Source organism: Procambarus clarkii, chromosome 40, assembly GCF_040958095.1.
Source record: "Procambarus clarkii isolate CNS0578487 chromosome 40, FALCON_Pclarkii_2.0, whole genome shotgun sequence".
NCBI lineage: Eukaryota > Metazoa > Arthropoda > Malacostraca > Decapoda > Cambaridae > Procambarus > Procambarus clarkii.
In genome coordinates, this window is record NC_091189.1 from 29,921,312 (window position 1) to 29,940,563 (window position 19,252).

The following is a 19,252-nucleotide window of genomic DNA, read 5'->3' on the forward strand; positions in this document are numbered from 1 at the left end:
TGGAGTGTGTGGGGCCACCATAGAGCCCGTAGATCAGTACTGGAGTGTGTGGGGCCACCATAGAGCTCGTAGATCAGTACTGGAGTGTGTGGGGCCACCATAGAGCTCGTAGATCAGTACTGGAGTGTGTGGGGCCACCATAGAGCCCGTAGATCAGTACTGGAGTGTGTGGGGCCACCATAGAGCTCGTAGATCAGTACTGGAGTGTGTGGGGCCACCATAGAGCCCGTAGATCAGTACTGGAGTGTGTGGGGCCACCATAGAGCTCGTAGATCAGTACTGGAGTGTGTGGGGCCACCATAGAGCCCGTAGATCAGTACTGGAGTGTGTGGGGCCACCATAGAGCTCGTAGATCAGTACTGGAGTGTGTGGGGCCACCATAGAGCCCGTAGATCAGTACTAGAATGTGTAAGGCCAGCATAGAGCTCGTAGATCAGTATTGTAGAGTGTAGGGCTTCCATAGAGCTCGTAGATCAGTACTGAAGTGTGTGGGGCCACTATAGAGCTCGTAGATAAGTACTAGAATGTGTAGGGCCAGCATAGAGCCCGTAGATCAGTACTGTAGAGTGTAGGAAAACCATAGAGCTCGTAGATTAGTACTGGAGTGTGTGGGGCTACCATAGAGCTCGTAGATCAGTACTACGAGAACCACCCACATAATGTGTGTGATCACTGGCAGAAATGGTAGTCATGCAAAATAGTTTCTTAAAAGATTACTCAGCTCTGTTACTCTAAATACCATTGATTCTTCTGAAACATAAACAAATAAAAATATAAATACAGAGCTGTGTTAAATAGATTTCTTTATTTTCTGAAGTACATAAGGGAAAAAGAAATACCAGACATCAGTATATATACACATACACTTGTGTCCTGTGTACTGTGTATATGGTGAGGTAAGCGTAGGGCGGCACCTCAGTTACCGCGGAGCTGTCAGCGGGGGAGCACTGCGCCGCTCGTCCCAGGGATTCTTGCACTGCTCCAGGGGTCAGGTGAGTTAGTGTGGCTGCACACTGGAGGGAAATATAGTTGCAGGGGTGATCGACGTTACTTAGTGTGGTCTCTCACGGGAGGGTGTCAGGTAAGCCAGTGTGGCTACACACTGGAGGAAAACATTGCTACCGGCCCACCTGCAGTCTCGCAGCCAGTAGTTACATTGTAAATGGTATGTAGAAAGCAGTAATGACAGGCTAGTAGAATTGAATACAAACTGTCAACATTTGTAACATATACCACCACAAGCGACCCGTCCTTTCATCCAAATAGGTAAGAGTTTTTAACGGACTTGATTCTGTTAAGAACTACATTTTGACCTGCGTTTGACCTGGTCAAACTAGATCAAGGACCTGCCTGAAACGCTGCGCGTACTAGTGGCTTTACAAAATTGTAATTACTATGCTATGTATCCTCACAATCCCAATGTACCTTGTGTATATATATACATAAATAAATACCTATTACTGAAGTGTAAAGCTCTTTAACGTTTTCTGCTTATAGGCCGTAAGTTAGGTGGGTTGTATAGGTTCGTGCGTTTGTGGTATTCAAAACGGTTGCATTTTTAACGGAAGTGGCAACTGTAGAGAATTAAAGAGCTGGATTACCACATCATCCGAACTACTTTCACTATTCCTATACACCACACCACCTCTAAAACATCCAAATCGCCTCCAAAACTACCACAACTGTAACTCCAAAACATCCACCACAATTCCTGGCGGGAAAAGGGTGGAGGGGGGAGTGGTCTGGGGTGTTCGTGTGGGGCCCCAAAATGGGTCGCGATAAATAGAACAAAATCCACAAAAAATATTCAAGTGAGAGCAACTATCTCATCCGCAGCTATTACTCATCATGGCAATTAACGAGAGTGATGGTACGATGTTGTCAGGCGATTAGTGCCGAATTACTGCATCTTGATAGTTCATTTACACTGAAGAATGATTTTGAGCAATTAAATGTCATAATTTTGAACTGAGGTTATAAGAGAATTTCCACCTTCATGTGGAGATTCCGTCTTGAAAAACCTTTTACCACTAATTTGCGTGAACTAGGTTTTTCCCACACATATTCAGTTAAAAAGGAAAGATAGAAAACAGTTGAACACTGTAACAGATGTGCGTGTAGCATTGTCTTCCCGTGTTCCAAATTGTCTTAAACTACATACAAACACGCACATCATTCTCATTAAAGGAAAACTTTTGTAACATTGTTTCATTTTTACTGAAATTTCACGCAAAAATGCTTATTAAGAAATGTACAATTTGAGTAGGCTCCATCGATAAATATTATTACGTGTCGGTAGTAAATAAAGGAACTTAATTCGTAGTATAACTTACTACACAATAGACACACAGACATACTGGGTGGCGACACAAGGTGCAGGTGTGGGTCGCAGGTAATGAAAAACAATAACACTGATCTAGGGGTTTATGGCCTCTTTATGGAGACTGGTCTTGGGGGGGGGGTGGGGATATGAATTTATCTGAGGACCACTTATCTCTAGTGGCCTCGACGAGAACAGGAGGCCGGCGGCTTGTCAAAGGTTCCCCCATTTGTCCTGATTTTTTCAAGCTGGATTTTAAAATTCGGCAGTGTTTTGGCATTTACGGCTTCAGCGGGTAGGCGGTTCCGTGGGTGAAAAGTCTGTGTTCTGTCCTACATTGTGGCTTGTTGAGCTTGAAACCGTTGCTCCTTGTTTGTGTTACACTTCTTATTTTGAAGAAGTTCTGGATTGAAAATAAAATTTTCATTTAATCCTCCAAACTGTTCGGTATTTTACAACTTTCGATCGGGATCATCGTTGTCATGTGTGATTTGTAGAGCTGTTCGCTCCTGTGGCCCTCGTCCGTTCCTGGTATGAGGGGCGACTTAGGTTTGGAATGATTTTACTTGCTTCGGTGTCGAACTTTCTCCAAAGCCGCTGTGTCTTTCTGAAGACGGAGTCCATGCCAGCATGCAATAATCAAAGTGGGAGCGCACCAGAGATTTGTACACTTGAATAACTAATTACCATTTTTTTCCTGGAAGACAAATCTACACTCGACTATTCCTAGAGGTTGTGGTTATTTTTTTTAATACTGCATCTCTCACAGCTCAACCACTTGGGGTGGACGGTAGAGCGATGGTCTCGCGTCATGCAGGTCGGCGTTCAATCCCCGACCGTCCAAGTGATTAGGCACCATTCCCTTCCCTCCCCGTCCCATCCCAAATCCTTATCCTGACCCCCTTCCCAGTGCTATATAGTCGTAATGACTTGGCGCTTTCCCCTGATAGTTCCTTCCCACTTGTGCAACTTTGAGCGGAATGATCCACGCTGACTCTTGGGTCCTTTTCTGTGTCTTCTGCAAGATGATAATGTTAATTTGGTAGTTGTGGCGCGGATTGTTATGCCCCACATGGAAGGTCTTGCATTTTTTGCATATTAAAAAGCTTTGCCGATCTTCAGACTACTTGTGAAGTTTATGTAGATCACTCTGTAAGACCTTAATATCATTTCCGTTACCAACTTTGTCATAAATCTTCATGTCATCTGCGAATTTGATGTAGTTTTTAATATTCTCGTTTGTCATTGATCTAGATAACATAAAGGGTTGGCCCCAAGATGGAACCTTGCGGTACCTCGCTTATCACTCCAGTCATTTATTTATTTCAGATTTATTTCTCCAGTCATTTATTTCCGCTTAGGACTATCATTTGCTTCTTGTTTAACTATTGTTTATCTATTCTAGTATTCTACCATGTGCCTATAATTTCCTTGCTAGTCTTTCATTTGGTATCTTACCCAAAGCCTTAACTTATATGAAGAGTGGTCTGGGGTGCTTGTTTGGGGGGTGGGGGGTGGAATGGGGTGTTCATAATTATCTTTTAAACTTGTTAGTATATCGTTTATTGCATCAGTTGGAGACGGGATGAGCGAGTCAATATTACCTACGTGCTGTGCACCGCTCCACTGTGCCCAAGTTTGTGCTCTACGTGTATGACGGTGTATTGTGTATGATGCTGCTTCCTCGGCGTTGTTAGTGTGGGCGCAGGGGGTGAGGGCCGCGTATCACGTCAACTTTAATATGCATCGAAGTTTTACCAAGTGTTTGGGATCATGTTTGGGGCGACCTTTGCGATATACATTAATGTATTATAACACACAGGAGGTGGTGGAGGCTGACTCCATACACAGTTTCAAGTGTAGATATGATAGAGCCCAATAGGCTCAGGAATCTGTACACCTGTTGATTGACGGTTGAGAGGCGGGACCAAAGAGCCAGAGCTCAACCCCCGCAAGCACAATTAGGTGAGTACAATTAGGCGAGTACACACACACACACACACTCGTAGCAGACGGGTGGAAACAGGCTAACATAGTTCCAATCTACAAAAGTGGCAGCAGGGAAGACCCCCTCAATTATAGACCTGTATCATTGACAAGTGTAATAGTGAAAGTATTGGAAAAACTAATCAAAACTAAATGGGTAGAACACCTAGAGAGAAATGATATAATATCAGACAGACAGTATGGTTTTCGATTTGGAAGATCCTGTGTATCGAATTTACTCAGTTTCTATGATCGAGCCACAGAGATATTACAGGAAAGAGATGGTTGGGTTGACTGCATCTATCTGGACCTAAAAAAGGCTTTCGACAGAGTTCCACATAAGAGGTTGTTCTGGAAACTGGAAAATATTGGAGGGGTGACAGGTAAGCTTCTATCATGGATGAAAAATTTTCTGACTGATAGAAAAATGAGGGCAGTAATCAGAGGCAATGTATCAGAATGGAGAAATGTCACAAGTGGAGTACCACAGGGTTCAGTTCTTGCACCAGTGATGTTTATTGTGTACATAAATGATCTACCAGTTGGTATACAGAATTATATGAACATGTTTGCTGATGATGCTAAGATAATAGGAAGGATAAAAATTTAGATGACTGTCATGCCCTTCAAGAAGACCTGGACAAAATAAGTATATGGAGCACCACTTGGCAAATGGAATTTAATGTTAATAAATGTCATGTTATGGAATGTGGAATAGGAGAACATAGACCCCACACAACCTATATATTATGTGAGAAATCTTTAAAGTAATTCTGATAAAGAAAGAGATCTAGGAGTGGTTCTAGATAGAAAACTATCACCTGAGGACCACATAAAGAATATTGTGCAAGGAGCCTATGCTATGCTTTCTAACTTCAGAATTGCATTTAAATACATGGATGGCGATATACTAAAGAAATTGTTCATGACTTTTGTTAGGCCAAAGCTAGAATATGCAGCTGTTGTGTGGTGCCCATATCTTAAGAAGCACATCAACAAACTGGAAAAGGTGCAAAGACATGCTACTAAGTGGCTCCCAGAACTGAAGGGCAAGAGCTACGAGGAGAGGTTAGAAGCATTAAATATGCCAAAACTAGAAGACAGAAGAAAAGAGGTGATATGATCACTACATACAAAATAGTTACAGGAATTGATAAAATCGACAGGGAAGACTTCCTGAGACCTGGAATTTCAAGAACAAGAGGTCATAGATTTAAACTAGCTAAACACAGATGCCGAAGAAATATAAGAAAATTCACCTTCGCAAATAGTGGTAGACGGTTGGAACAAGTTAAGTGAGAAGGTGGTGGAGGCCAAGACCGTCAGTAGTTTCAAAGCGTTATATGACAAAGAGTGCTGGGAAGACGGGACACCACGAGCGTAGCTCTCATCCTGTAACTACACTTAGGTAATTACACTTAGGTAATTACACACACACACACACACACACACACACACACACACGAGGGCCTGTGGCTGAGTGGACGGCGCTTGGGACTCGTAATCCTAGGATCCGGATTCAATCCCCGGCGATGGCGGAAAACAAATGGGCAGAGTTTTTCACCCTGATGCCCCTGTTACCTAGCAGTAAATAAGTACCTGGGACTTCGTTGTTACGGGCTACTTCCTAGGAATGTATGCGTGTGTGTGGAACAAAAAAAAATTATTGATTGACAGTTGAGAGGCGGGCCGAAAAAGCAGAGCTCAACCCCCGCAAGCACAACTAGGCGAGTACACACACCTTACGGCTTTTCATTTGGCCCCAAAGGTCACCATTGGGGCCTCGCGGCTGAGTGGACTCTAGGGTCGTAGTCCTAAGGGCCTAGGTTCGATCCCTGGCAGAGGCAGAAACAAATGGGCAGTTTTTCTATCACCTTGATGCTCCTATTTACCTAGCAGTAAATATATACCTGGGTGTTAGACAGCTGCTACGGGCTGCTTCCTGGGGATGTGTGCGTGTAAGATAAATACATGTAGTATACATAATAGAAGAAAAATAAATTGGTTAGAAATGCGGGGTTCAAGAAGATGATGAAACTGAGGATAAGGGTAAACAAATTCACTTAAAACCTCAAATGTGTTGGTAAATACACACACATTTATATACAGGTGAGAGGAATATCCGGAGGTCAGAGAATTCCTGGGGCGGACAGAATGGGGAAGAGAACTCGGGGGAAAGTTGAGGGAAAATCAACAAAGGACATGATGGACTTCGTATTGAACAAACTCGAAGATACTGAAGAAAGATTTATACCACCACTAAGGTTGGAAGTCTTATGTTTCCACCATTACGTCCGAAACTCCTCTGCCGCAGATCTGGAAGCTTATCCGCAAGATTGCGGGTAAGTTCGTTCCTGATGTCTCGCCGGTCCTTCACCTCTACTCTTGTGGCACTCTTGCTGGCAGACCCGTTGCAGGTCTCGACCGAACTGGGTTCCCACTTTTGTTAGCTCTGGTTCACATCTTCCTCAATCTTTCCTTCTTCGCAAGCCAGTTCTTGAGTCTCGTCCTTTAGATTTCTGCACCCATCCCCGCCTTCCCTATAACGATCCCTTCTCTCTCTCTCTCTCTCTCTCTCTCTGCCCTTCAGTCTGCGGTTCTACGGCGGCGGGCTCCGATGGCTTTCATTATGTGATGCTTTGCCATCTCCCTCCGTGCACGTCTCAGTATTTACCGAGTCTGTATAATCGGGTCTGGGAGTCATCAGTCCATGAGGACTGGCTCGATGCCGTTGTCCTCCCTGTTCGGAAACCAGGGTCTCTTGGGACATCCCCTAAGGATTTTCGCCCTATTGCCCTCACGAGTTGTCTGCAAACTCTTTGAACGTATAGTAAATGTTCGTCTGATGTGGTTCTTAGAACACCACCCTCCTCTTCCCTTCTCAATTTGGTTTCAGCAAGTGCCGCAGCACGACTGATGTCCTGGTGAACTTGGAGGTCTATATTCGTACTGCTTTTGCTGTGAAGACCTCCGTTGTTGCTGTCCTTTTTGACCTGGAAAAGGCTTAAGACATCGCCTGGAGATACCATATTCTGTCCCAACTACATTCTTTTAGCATTCATGGTCATCTCCCTGTCTTTCTCCAAAGCGTCCTCTCTCGTCGTTCCTTTCGAGTGAGGCTTGGTACCACTCTCTCTCTGCCCCATTTTCGGCAATATGAGGGTGTACCTCAAGGTAGTGTTTTGAGCACTACTCTTTTTCTAGTTGCCCTCAATGGTCTTATTTCCTCCCTTCCTTCTGGCATCTCGCTCTCTATGTCGACGATCTTACCCTTTGCTATCAGGGGTGATGATTCGCTTCTTCAATGGCGGCTTCAACTTGAGATTGTGCCGTGTCGTCTTGGGCCACCGATCATGGCTTCAGGTTCTCTACGTCTAAGACTTGTGCTATGACTTTTACTCGGATGCATGTCTTTCTTCGTCCCTCTTTGTCGCTTTATGGTCATCCCCTTGTGTACAAGGATTCTGCTAAGCTTTTTGGGGGTAATCTTTGACACTCGTTTGTCTTGGTCGCCCCATATCTCTTACCTCCGAGTTAAATGTTCTAAGGCCCTTATCCACCTTCAGGTTTTGTCCCATACTTCATGGGGAGCAGATAGGCGCACTCTCCTCCCTTTACATTCCTCTCTCGTCCTGTCTAAACTCGATTATGGTTGCCCTGCTTACTCGTCTGCTTCTCCTTCTCCGTGATGCCTGCACCATACTGGGTTGCGCTTCAGCTCTGGTGCCTTTCGTTCGACTCCCGTCTTCAGCTTGTATGTTGACACTGGCTTCCTATCTCTCCAGGACCGCCGTGATCACTACTGTCTTCGCTACCTTGCGCGGTCCTTACAACATCCTTCCTCTCGTCTCTGTCGTGCTTTAACTTTTTCCCCTCCAGGTACACCTGTCGTCTACCATTGCCTCCCCCTCCACACCACCCTCCTGTTCCTCTTCACCACCTCCCTCTTTCTGTCCGGTTATCTCGCTTACAGGATTCTTTCGGTTCGTATTTCTAATATTTCTCCTCGTATTGTTCTTCCTTGCCCCCGTGGCAAGTCCCCCTTCCAAAATTTTGTTCTTCCTTGACCTGCATCACTAAAGCTTTTACCCCTCCTACGGTTCTGAAAAACCTTATCCTTGAGCACCTTTCTTCACACTCCCGCTCCGTTTCTATCTTCACCGATGGGTCTAAGTCTGCTGACGGCGTAGGCTATTGTCGTTTTTCCTGATCGCACTTGTACATTTCGCCTACCTCCGGAGACTAATATCTTCATAGCAGAACTTTATGCTATTCTCTATGCTCTTCGTCTCCTGCTTTCTCGTTAATCTTTCTTTGTGGTTGTCGTTGACTCTCGTAGTGCCCTCGTGGCTCTCGGGTCCTTCAATCCTGTCCATCCAGTGGTCGTCGAGATTCAACATTGGACGTTTCTTATTTCTAGTAAATTTAAGTCAGTTGACTCGCGGTCACTTAATGGAGCGCCGCCCTGCCCCTTATTGTCAACCAAACTGTATTGTCCCTCTTACGGTCGTGCATATCCTTGTTGAATGTCCTGACTTCCAGGACGAGTGTGTCTCTTGCTTTCCGACCGTCCCTCACGGTCGCTTGTCCCTCGATGGAATTCTTGGTGAATCAGATACTTTTGATATCGTTCGCCTTGTGCGTTTCTGTTCTCGTATTGGCATCCTTGGTGATATTTAGCGCCCTCTGATTATCCCGCACATTTGATGGTGCTACATAGCCTTCCCGGTTTGGTGCCTTCTTTTGATAATTATTTACCACCATTAAGGGTTCAGGGAAGCAAGAAGAGTATTAGCTCATGGTTCAAGAGGCAAGCATGGTGTCTGCAAGCAAAAAAAAAGCAGAAATACAACATGGAAGAAATAGAGAACAGAAGTTACAATGCATACAAAGAGGCCAGAAATGAGTTCACAGTAATTAGGAGAGTGGCAGAGAAACAGTAAAAGAATATTTTTTGTTTAATTTTCTGTTTAATAACTTCCACCCTGGTAATGAGGGATTAATTATACAGTTTCCCGTGATTTGCATATACGCTCCCTGTGCTTGGTTACGTTAACAAATAACCATCTATAAACAAATCCACAAGGGCCGTGACGTGACGAGGATTTGAACCTGCGTCCGAGAGCATCCCAGACGCTGCCTTTAATCGACTGAGCTACGACATGGTCAAAAGAGTTTGACCATGTTTGGTCATTGTCAATTGGAATTTGTGTGTAATGAAGTAAGGGCGAAGAGGGAGAACGGCCTATTGACATAGCTAGAGTGCAGGGGGGGAGGTGTGTAAAACCCTGGTTTGTGCCTCGGAGAGGCTGCAGGATCCAGTAAGTTCAGTAGAACTTTGGTTTCAACTCTTTTTGACCATGTAGCTCAGTCGATTAAGGCAGCGTCTGGGATGCTCTCGGACGCAGGTTCGAATCCTCGTCACGGCCCTTGTTGATTTATTCATTTGATGCATCGCACAATTGTGATTTCTGTGTGTAACCATCTATAACAACCACCTAAACAAAAACACGATCATTCGAACGACAAGATTAAATTACAACCCAACAGGTATGAGCATGGCTAGTGGGCTGGTATAAAGAACTGGAAATCAATTTCCTGTTGTCAGTAAATGGTGCCAACTGTCACACTTCTCCTTCACCGCGTAATGGCTTGGCGCTGTCTCCTGATAATTACCTTATCGTCACTACCGTCACAGGGCTTTCTCCAGCTGAAGCCCTCTCTGTCCTTTTTCTATTTGCGTCCTATTCTCTTCCTCTCGTAATCTCTATTCTCCCCTCCGCCAATTTTGCTTCCTTATCTCCCTATAGGCTTTTCCTCCCTTTTTTTAAACCATCACTCTCGGATGGCCTCTCCCTCCTCCCTGTTGTGCCACTCTCCCTTCATAAGTCATATTATCCAGACCACCTCTCTCCCTACACCCAGGCTGTTGTATACAGGTTCCAGCGGCTGTCAACTTGTTTATTCACGTAAGTCTGTCTTGCCTCCCCGTCGAGCCCTCGGCCCGTCGAGCCCTCCACCTTCCGAAGGCTCGGTCTATGCATCCTGATGTATGTGTGTGTGTGTGAATGACCTACCGGATGGCGAGTTTGTACAGGTGCATGGTTTACAGATGACACAATGGTGTCAGTAATGCAAAAACTGAGGAGAAGCACAAAACATTACAGGAAGACCTTAAACCCGAGGAGTGTGCATATAAATGGTTGTTAGTGTTTAATCTCAAGTGCATGTTAATGAAGATGTGACAGGGGCGAAGGGAGGACTAGATGGAATGTACACCATAAGGGAAAAACAAGTACAGGAGACGGAAAAAGAAATATTTGGGAGTGAAAATCATTCCAACACCAACACAAGAGACACACACACACAAACAGAATAACGTCCCTAGTACATGGTAAGCTGGCAAAAAATTATAACATTTATATACTTCGACTTCAGAGTTAGAGAATCTATACTGATTGTAAGACCAATGTGCAGCCTTGAATCCTCGCCTTGCAAAGCACAAAAACAAACTTGGGAGTGCAAAAGTTTGCAGCAAGATTAGTGCTAGAAGAGTTAAGAGGATGGGTTGAAGAATCATAATTTTGCAACCATAAAGAAACCGGATACGTGATCACAACATGCAAGATACTGAAGGGAATGGATAAGATTGACAAGGACAGCCTTTTTAAATAGCGGTATAATGAGACGATAGGCATGAGCTGGAGACTGAAATAGTAAAGAAATGTAAGGAAATGTAACTCTTACCCTGTACAGGGAGTCGTGCAACAAGTGACATGCACTGTAAAACATGAAAGCCATATCCATCAAGAACTTTAAGGCCAGGTTTCAACAAAGAATTCAAGCAACATGTCTACTACAATCTACCATCATACTATCTACCGGTTTACTACTATCTATCACTACTATAATTTCCGATCTATTCTTCTGCTACAATCTACCATCTTTTCGCTAACGTTATTGAATAGTTACAGAAAAGACCCTTCAAGCACATAAATTTACACTTTGAGTGGAGATTTGGGCGTCTGTCAGTTTTTAATAATTTACCATCCCACCACTGTTGAGTAACCGCTTACAGGGGAGGCGGGAGGGGGGGAGAATCATTAGACAAAAAGATCATTGAGGAATGTATAAGAGTGGTACTAATAAAGATGCCGGTAGCAGTGTACCGTCATATCTACCCAGCCCGCCTTCTCGAGCCTTCACAACGTCTCTAAACTAATGTACTAAATTGTCCGAACGTAACTAAAGACCCATGAATAGAATATGGGACATTGTCAATTTTGAGGCTTGCTATGTTTTTTAGTACACACGTTTTTGGCCTAAAGACTTGTCTGTCACATTGCGATGTACTATTTGAGAGTATTTTGTTTGCAGAAGGAACATTGGTAACGCAGTTGAACACACAGAGTGGGGGCAGCCTTGCTTGAGCACGGCTTCGCTTTCTGGTCAGTCACCGCACGACGTCGTGTGTGACACACAAATTGCGTAGTCGAAATACACCAATATGATTCGATCTTATTGATTGACGTATTGTTAGTATTTATGCTGCTATGAAGTGTGGATGTATTTCTTAAGTTGGTGGTGGCAGCACCAGAGAAAACGGAAACACAAGCCAGGAAACGATTGCTATCTACCCATCAGCAGGACACAGAGGGTCAGCCCCCACTCCATCCTCCACAGCCACTCACACTGTTACATTAGACCTGATGACCGGATAGCCTCAGGGAAGGAGAGGAAGGTCGGCCGTTATATAAGATATTAGAGAAAATTGCATTTATTTTAACGCAAATTGCTCTTCCTCCGAGGTCCTTGTACCTTTCTCCTGCTTGTTGTTGTAGTTATGTCCTGTTGTTTTGAAGAACTCCACGCCACCTGTCGTCTCTCTCCCCCCCCCCCCGCCCTCCACGCCACCTGTCGTCTCTCTCCCCCCCTCCCCCGCCCTCCACACCACCTGTCGTCTCTCTCTCCCCCCCTCCCCCGCCCTCCACACCACCTGTCGTCTCTCTCCCCCCCCTCCCCCGCCCTCCACACCACCTGTCGTCTCTTCCCCCCCCCGCCCTCCACACCACCTGTCGTCTCTCCCCCCCCGCCCTCCACACCACCTGTCGTCTCTCCCCCCCCGCCCTCCACACCACCTGTCGTGTCTCCCCCCCCCGCCCTCCACACCACCTGTCGTGTCTCCCCCGCCCTCCACACCACCTGTCGTGTCTCCCCCGCCCTCCACACCACCTGTCGTCTCTCTCCCCCCTCCCCCGCCCTCCACACCACCTGTCGTCTCTCTCCCCCCCTCCCCCGCCCTCCACACCACCTGTCGTCTCTCCCCCCCCGCCCTCCACACCACCTGTCGTCTCCCCCCCCCGCCCTCCACACCACCTGTCGTCTCTCCCCCCCGCCCTCCACACCACCTGTCGTCTCCCCCCCCGCCCTCCACACCACCTGTCGTCTCTCCCCCCCCCGCCCTCCACACCACCTGTCGTCTCTCCCCCCCCCCGCCCTCCACACCACCTGTCGTCTCTCCCCCCCCGCCCTCCACACCACCTGTCGTCTCCCCCCCCCCGCCCTCCACACCACCTGTCGTGTCTCCCCCCCCGCCCTCCACACCACCTGTCGTGTCTCCCCCCCCGCCCTCCACACCACCTGTCGTGTCTCCCCCCCCGCCCTCCACACCACCTGTCGTGTCTCCCCCCCCCGCCCTCCACACCACCTGTCGTGTCTCCCCCCCCGCCCTCCACACCACCTGTCGTGTCTCCCCCCCCGCCCTCCACACTACCTGTCGTGTCTCCCCCCCCGCCCTCCACACCACCTGTCGTGTCTCCCCCCCCGCCCTCCACACCACCTGTCGTGTCTCCCCCCCCGCCCTCCACACCACCTGTCGTGTCTCCCCCCCCGCCCTCCACACCACCTGTCGTGTCTCCCCCCCCGCCCTCCACACCACCTGTCGTGTCTCCCCCCCCCGCCCTCCACACCACCTGTCGTGTCTCCCCCCCCCGCCCTCCACACCACCTGTCGTGTCTCCCCCCCCCCCGCCCTCCACACCACCTGTCGTGTCTCCCCCCCCCCCCGCCCTCCACACCACCTGTCGTGTCTCCCCCCCCCCGCCCTCCACACCACCTGTCGTGTCTCCCCCCCCCCGCCCTCCACACCACCTGTCGTGTCTCCCCCCCCGCCCTCCACACCACCTGTCGTGTCTCCCCCCCCGCCCTCCACACCACCTGTCGTGTCTCCCCCCCCCGCCCTCCACACCACCTGTCGTGTCTCCCCCCCCGCCCTCCACACCACCTGTCGTGTCTCCCCCCCCGCCCTCCACACCACCTGTCGTGTCTCCCCCCCCGCCCTCCACACCACCTGTCGTGTCTCCCCCCCCGCCCTCCACACCACCTGTCGTGTCTCCCCCCCCGCCCTCCACACCACCTGTCGTGTCTCCCCCCCCGCCCTCCACACCACCTGTCGTGTCTCCCCCCCCGCCCTCCACACCACCTGTCGTCTCCCCCCCCGCCCTCCACACCACCTGTCGTGTCTCCCCCCCCCCCGCCCTCCACACCACCTGTCGTGTCTCCCCCCCCCGCCCTCCACACCACCTGTCGTGTCTCCCCCCCCCCGCCCTCCACACCACCTGTCGTGTCTCCCCCCCCCCGCCCTCCACACCACCTGTCGTGTCCCCCCCCCCCGCCCTCCACACCACCTGTCGTGTCTCCCCCCCCGCCCTCCACACCACCTGTCGTGTCTCCCCCGCCCTCCACACCAGTAGTAGGGAGTAAGCGCCACAGGGGAATTTATATTTTTCTGGGAAATTCCCCTGTAGCGTGTCAGGGTTTTCAGGTGAATTTTGGGAAATTCCCCTGTGGCGTGTCAGGGTTTTCAGGTGAATTTGGGCAGTCACAGATGTGGAATTAAGGAAATCTTATGAGGAAAATAATTTCTGAGATTTTAGAAGTTCGTTAAGAGATCCTATGATGAAAATGTCATACAAGTTTGTTAAGAGATCTTACGGGAGAAATTAAAATTTCCGTGTGGAGCTTCTGGGTTTCAAGGTGAATTTGGAGAGTCAGATTCGGAATTAAGGAATTCTTATGAGAAAAGTAATTTCTGAGATTTTAGAGGTTTGTTAAGCGTTCTTATGAGGAAAATAAGTAGGAAAATCTTATTGAAATATTTTAGAAAAAAAGGGCCAATATGTCACAGCATTTCCAGGTAAACTCTACGGACAACCTTTGCCTGTTTTCAATAACCGAACTTTGGAAAAAAAGGGCCCCTGGACCGTCAGGGTTTTCATGCGAATTTGGCTAGTCACAGATTTGGAAGTAAGGATTTCTTTGCGAGAAAAAATAATTTCCGAGACTTTAGAAGTTTGTTAAAAGTTCTTATGATGAAAATAAGTGGGAAAATCTTAAATATAATTGTTAGAAAATATCGTGTTTTATAACAATTTATGGCTGTTTCACCTGTAAAGACCAAAATTCTCCAGAGTCTAGTTGTTGACCTAAATTATTTAGAGTCCGCTCTGTGAGCAAATTTCGTCAGAGTCCATTTTCAGATCAATTTTCATTAGTCAAGTTTTATACCGAAAATTCATCAGAGTTCACTTTGTGCCCCAAATATTCAGAGTCCAGTTTATGCCTGAAATAATCAGAGTCAAGTTTACCCGGAAAATTAAGTGTCCAATTATCAACAGAAATTCGTCAGAGTCCTGTAATCTGTGAAAATTTGACAGTCCATTTTCTACCCAGTTTTCATCAGAGTCCAGTTTATACCGAAAATTCGGCAGAGTCCACTTTGTGCCAAATATTCAGAGTCCAGTTCATGATCAAAATTAATCAGAGTCCAATTGAAGACCAAAATTTGTTTGTCCGCATTTATAAGTGTGGTCTTAATATTAACCTATCAATTTCCCTGAAATTTTAAACAGCCATATTTCAGACGTAGTGAAATATATGAAGTCAGTAAGGAAGTTCTAGCTCCTGTCCTCTGCCTTTGTTCCCTCCCGTATCTCCGGTAATACCTAATCAATTTCCCTGAAATTTCATCCCCCTGTATTTCAGACACAGTAAATAAGATCAAGTCAGTTACTGAGCTCCAGCTCTTGTCCCCCTCCCTAGTTCTCTCTCGTATCTTTGTAAATAAACCATCAATTTCCCTGAAATTTAAACCCGCCAAACTTCTAACTGAGTAAGTAAAGAAAAATAGTGTTACCGAACTCTAGCTCTTGTCCTCTGTCCAAGTTCACTCCTGTAAATTCATTACTATCAGTCCAAATCCCCCTGAGATTTAAGATCACCTTACTTCTAACGTAGTAAAATTAATCAGGACATTAGCCAAGCTCCATTTCCTCTGTCTGAGATCGTCGAACGTAAATATATCCGATAAAGTCCCTCTCCAGCCTAACTCTTTATCACAGTAATCACCTTACCCTTTCCCCTCCCTTACCTTCTCATCCCCAACGTATCCAAACCTTCAATAATCATACTGAATTTGCATATTTTCTCTATATTCGCTGTGTTCTTCGTATTCTCATCCATGTTTTCTGTGTTCACTTCATGTTCAGCAAGTATTCGCAGCATGCTCAGTTCATATTTTTTTCACCTATTCTTTCTCAATTTTTCAGTTTTCTACCATTTTCCCCGAATGTTCACTATGTTTTTGTCATGTTTTTCATGTACATCATATGTTCTCTGTACAACTTTTATACTCATTATTCATGTTCTCAATGTTCTTAGCTTATTCTTCACATGTTCAGTGTTCATTCTTTGTATTCCCTATGTTCCTTATCATGTCTTCATATTCTCTGTAAGTTCATATTCCCTACATGTTCACTGTGTTCATCAACTTTTCTTACATGTTTTTTATGTCACTGTGTTCATTCCCTTACTTAGTCTCAATTTTTTATGTTCTTTATATCTTTAAACCAATTTGTTTCTTCCATTCAGTAACTAGTTCTTTGTCAAATAATATCATTGGCAATACAGTTCCCTCAACAAATTTAGTCACCCAGTTTTATTTGCAAAACTATGTCAAAGTAATTCTCGTAGTCAACTTAATAGTTCTACCATCCCTGTTCTTAAACAAATCTACACTTTATTCAGTTCCAAATTTACAAAGACAAACCTTTCTTGTAACTTCTTAACTAAAAATTACTTGTCAATCAACAAATAGTCAGGATTAATCTCATTCAACATTGTATTTAACTAAAACAACCTTTCTCTTGGCTAAAAATAGTCAAAGGAATCTTTCCGACACTGTTCATAACTAACTTTATCCATCGTCAATCAACTAAAAAATAGCAACTTTCACTATTTCTTAACTAAACTTATTCCCTAGGCATCAGAAAATAACCGTGTTCTTCATGTTTCATTGTCATTTCATAACTAAAATTATCCATCAATCAACAGAAAGTCATGTTCATCATGTTTTTGTCTTTTTGTTTTAACTAAAAATATTCATTAGTCAACTAAAAATAGTAATTTTCATCATGTTTCCTTGTCATTTCTTAACTGAAATATCACTTCTCTTAGCTAAAAATAGTCAAAGGAATCTTTCCAACACTATTCTTAACTAAAGTATCCTTTCACTTCGCTAAAAAATAGTCATTCATCATTGTTCCTAACTAAAATTGTCGTCAAGTAAGAAATATAGTCAAAGATATCTATCATCGCCGTTCTTAACTGACATTTATACTTCGTGGAGCACTAAAATAGTCACTGTCATCATATTTTTGTCTTGTCTTTCCTCAACTAAAATAGTCAAATGTAGCTTTTTCAGCACTTTCGTAAAAAATTATGTCGTTTGTGACGGTAACGCGTTGGTGTTCGGCTGTTCAAAGCTAGGGGTATGGCCTCGTCACATAAAATTAAAAAAAAATAGAAAATCTGGAACTTCGTCTGTGGTAAGGTAAGGAGAAGACACACAAAACACAAGTAAATTTTAACAATGCAATTTTAATTACGTTAGATAAACAAAACATGAATAAAATGGACATACAAATTCGTATAATAAAATCAATCAATCAAAATAATAAGAATAATTAAATGGCAAAATGAAAAGTTACGTTAAGACAAGTGAGCAATAACAAGCTGTGCAATATACAATAAAATGAGAGGTGCAGGAATATTGGCTTCAAGCTATCACCTCTCTTAGTACACGTAAGCCAAAGCTTAGTCTACCAGGAAGAAGTGTTAACCGTATGAAAGCACTGAATATTCTGAGGAATGAGGTCGTGGCAGCCCCAGACATCAAGTAGTATGGTGGGTGGAGTGCAGTTGCAGCCAGACCGGCGGCCAATCAGCGAGGAGCCGGCAACAAGACAGGTAGTTTGGCGGTTTGAGGCTGAGCAGGTGTTCCTGGCTGCATACGTTTTGCTCTCTGGCAAACCTTGGAGATGTTGTTGTCGTTGTTGGACATTTCTTCCATAGTAGTTTTATATAGATGTATCGACGTATTTTTGAAGGGAAGAGCAGGCTCAATCTCTTGAAGGAGATTATCATCACACGTTATGTAAGAAATAGTCAAAGTTATTTTTCGAAACATCAAAATTACTCTTCAATACATCAAAGACACAATCAAAATACTACTCATGTCCACAAAAGTTATTCTGAGCTATCAAAAGTTAATCTCAGACATCTTTGGTCATAAAAGTTATTCTCAGAGGCATCTAAAGTTATTCTAAGAGCTATCAAAAGTTATTCTCGGAGTCGCCTTCGTTCATCAGAGAAACTTTCCAAAACATCTTTGTTCATCAAAGTTATTCTCAGTCATCAAAAGGTATTCTCTAACTCACTTTTTGTTCATTAAAGATAATTTCTATGTTATAAAAGTTAATCTCAGAGACATCTAAAGTTAATCTTGGTCATCAATGTTGTTCTCTAAGACATCAAATATGTTCTCTAAATCATAAAAGTTATTCCCCGAGCTATCAAAGTCTTTCTCAAAGTCATCAAAGATATTCTAAGAGCTATCAAAAGTTATTCTGTCACCTTCGCCCATCAGAGAAACTTTCCTAACATCTTTGTTCATCAAAGTTGTTCTCTAAGACATCAAAGTCATTCTCAGTGTCATCAAAGGTAATTTCTATCTCACTTTCGTTCATCAAAGTTATTCTGTCATCAAAAGTGATCTCTAATTCACATTCGTTCATCAATGTTGATCTCTAAGTCACTTTGGTTCATCAAAGAAACTCTTCTTCTTCCATCAAGTTATACTTAAGACAACATTGTTGTTCTCCAAGACATCTTCAGGCATAAAAGTTCTCTCCAAATACAACTAGTTCAGCTTTTCATACCAAACCTGCACTTCTGTTAAAATATATTTTCTTAGTCACTTTACCTTAAAACTATTCTCTGAACTATACTCCTTAAACCTACGTAACCTATCCTCTCCACCCAATGTTTCTTAGTTAACATAACGTTCCTAAACCTAACCTAACTTTACCTATCCTAACTTAACTCGCCTCACCTTACCCTACCTAACATACCTATCCTAACTTAAATAACCCAACTTACCTAACTTAACCCGCTTAACCTAACTTACCTAACCTATCTTACCGAACCTAACTTTCCCAACCTAACCTAACCTAACTTAGCCTAAAATATCATAATCTTACCTAACTTAGCCTAAAATATCATAACCTTTCCTAACTTAGCCTAATTTACCTAACATACCTATCCTAACTTAACTTGCATAACCTAACCAATCCTAACTTACCTAACCTATCCTAACTTACCTAACCTATCCTAACTTAACCTGCTTAACCTAACTTACCTTACCTAACCTAACTTACCTAACTTAACCCAACTTAACCTGCTTAACCTAACTTACGTAACTTATCTTACTTATCCTAACCTAACCTAACTTGCTTTACCTAACTTAACCTTACATTCCCAAACTGATGTATCCTAACTTATCTAGTCCAACCAGACATGACCTAACTTAAATAATTATTCCTGCTTGTCT

At 44.6% G+C, this 19,252-nt stretch overlaps 1 protein-coding gene across 2 annotated transcripts in view; it reads left to right on the top strand.

Annotated features, from left to right (window-relative positions):
• Positions 1–865: 865 nt before the first annotated feature.
• LOC123757995 (uncharacterized) overlaps positions 866–19,252 on the top strand; it is a 208,387-nt gene continuing 190,000 nt past the window's right edge. For both annotated transcript variants that reach the window (XM_069338920.1, XM_069338921.1), the window contains exon 1: positions 866–992. The gene's annotated coding sequence lies outside the window, so the exon portion shown is untranslated. The remainder of the gene's footprint in view (positions 993–19,252) is intronic.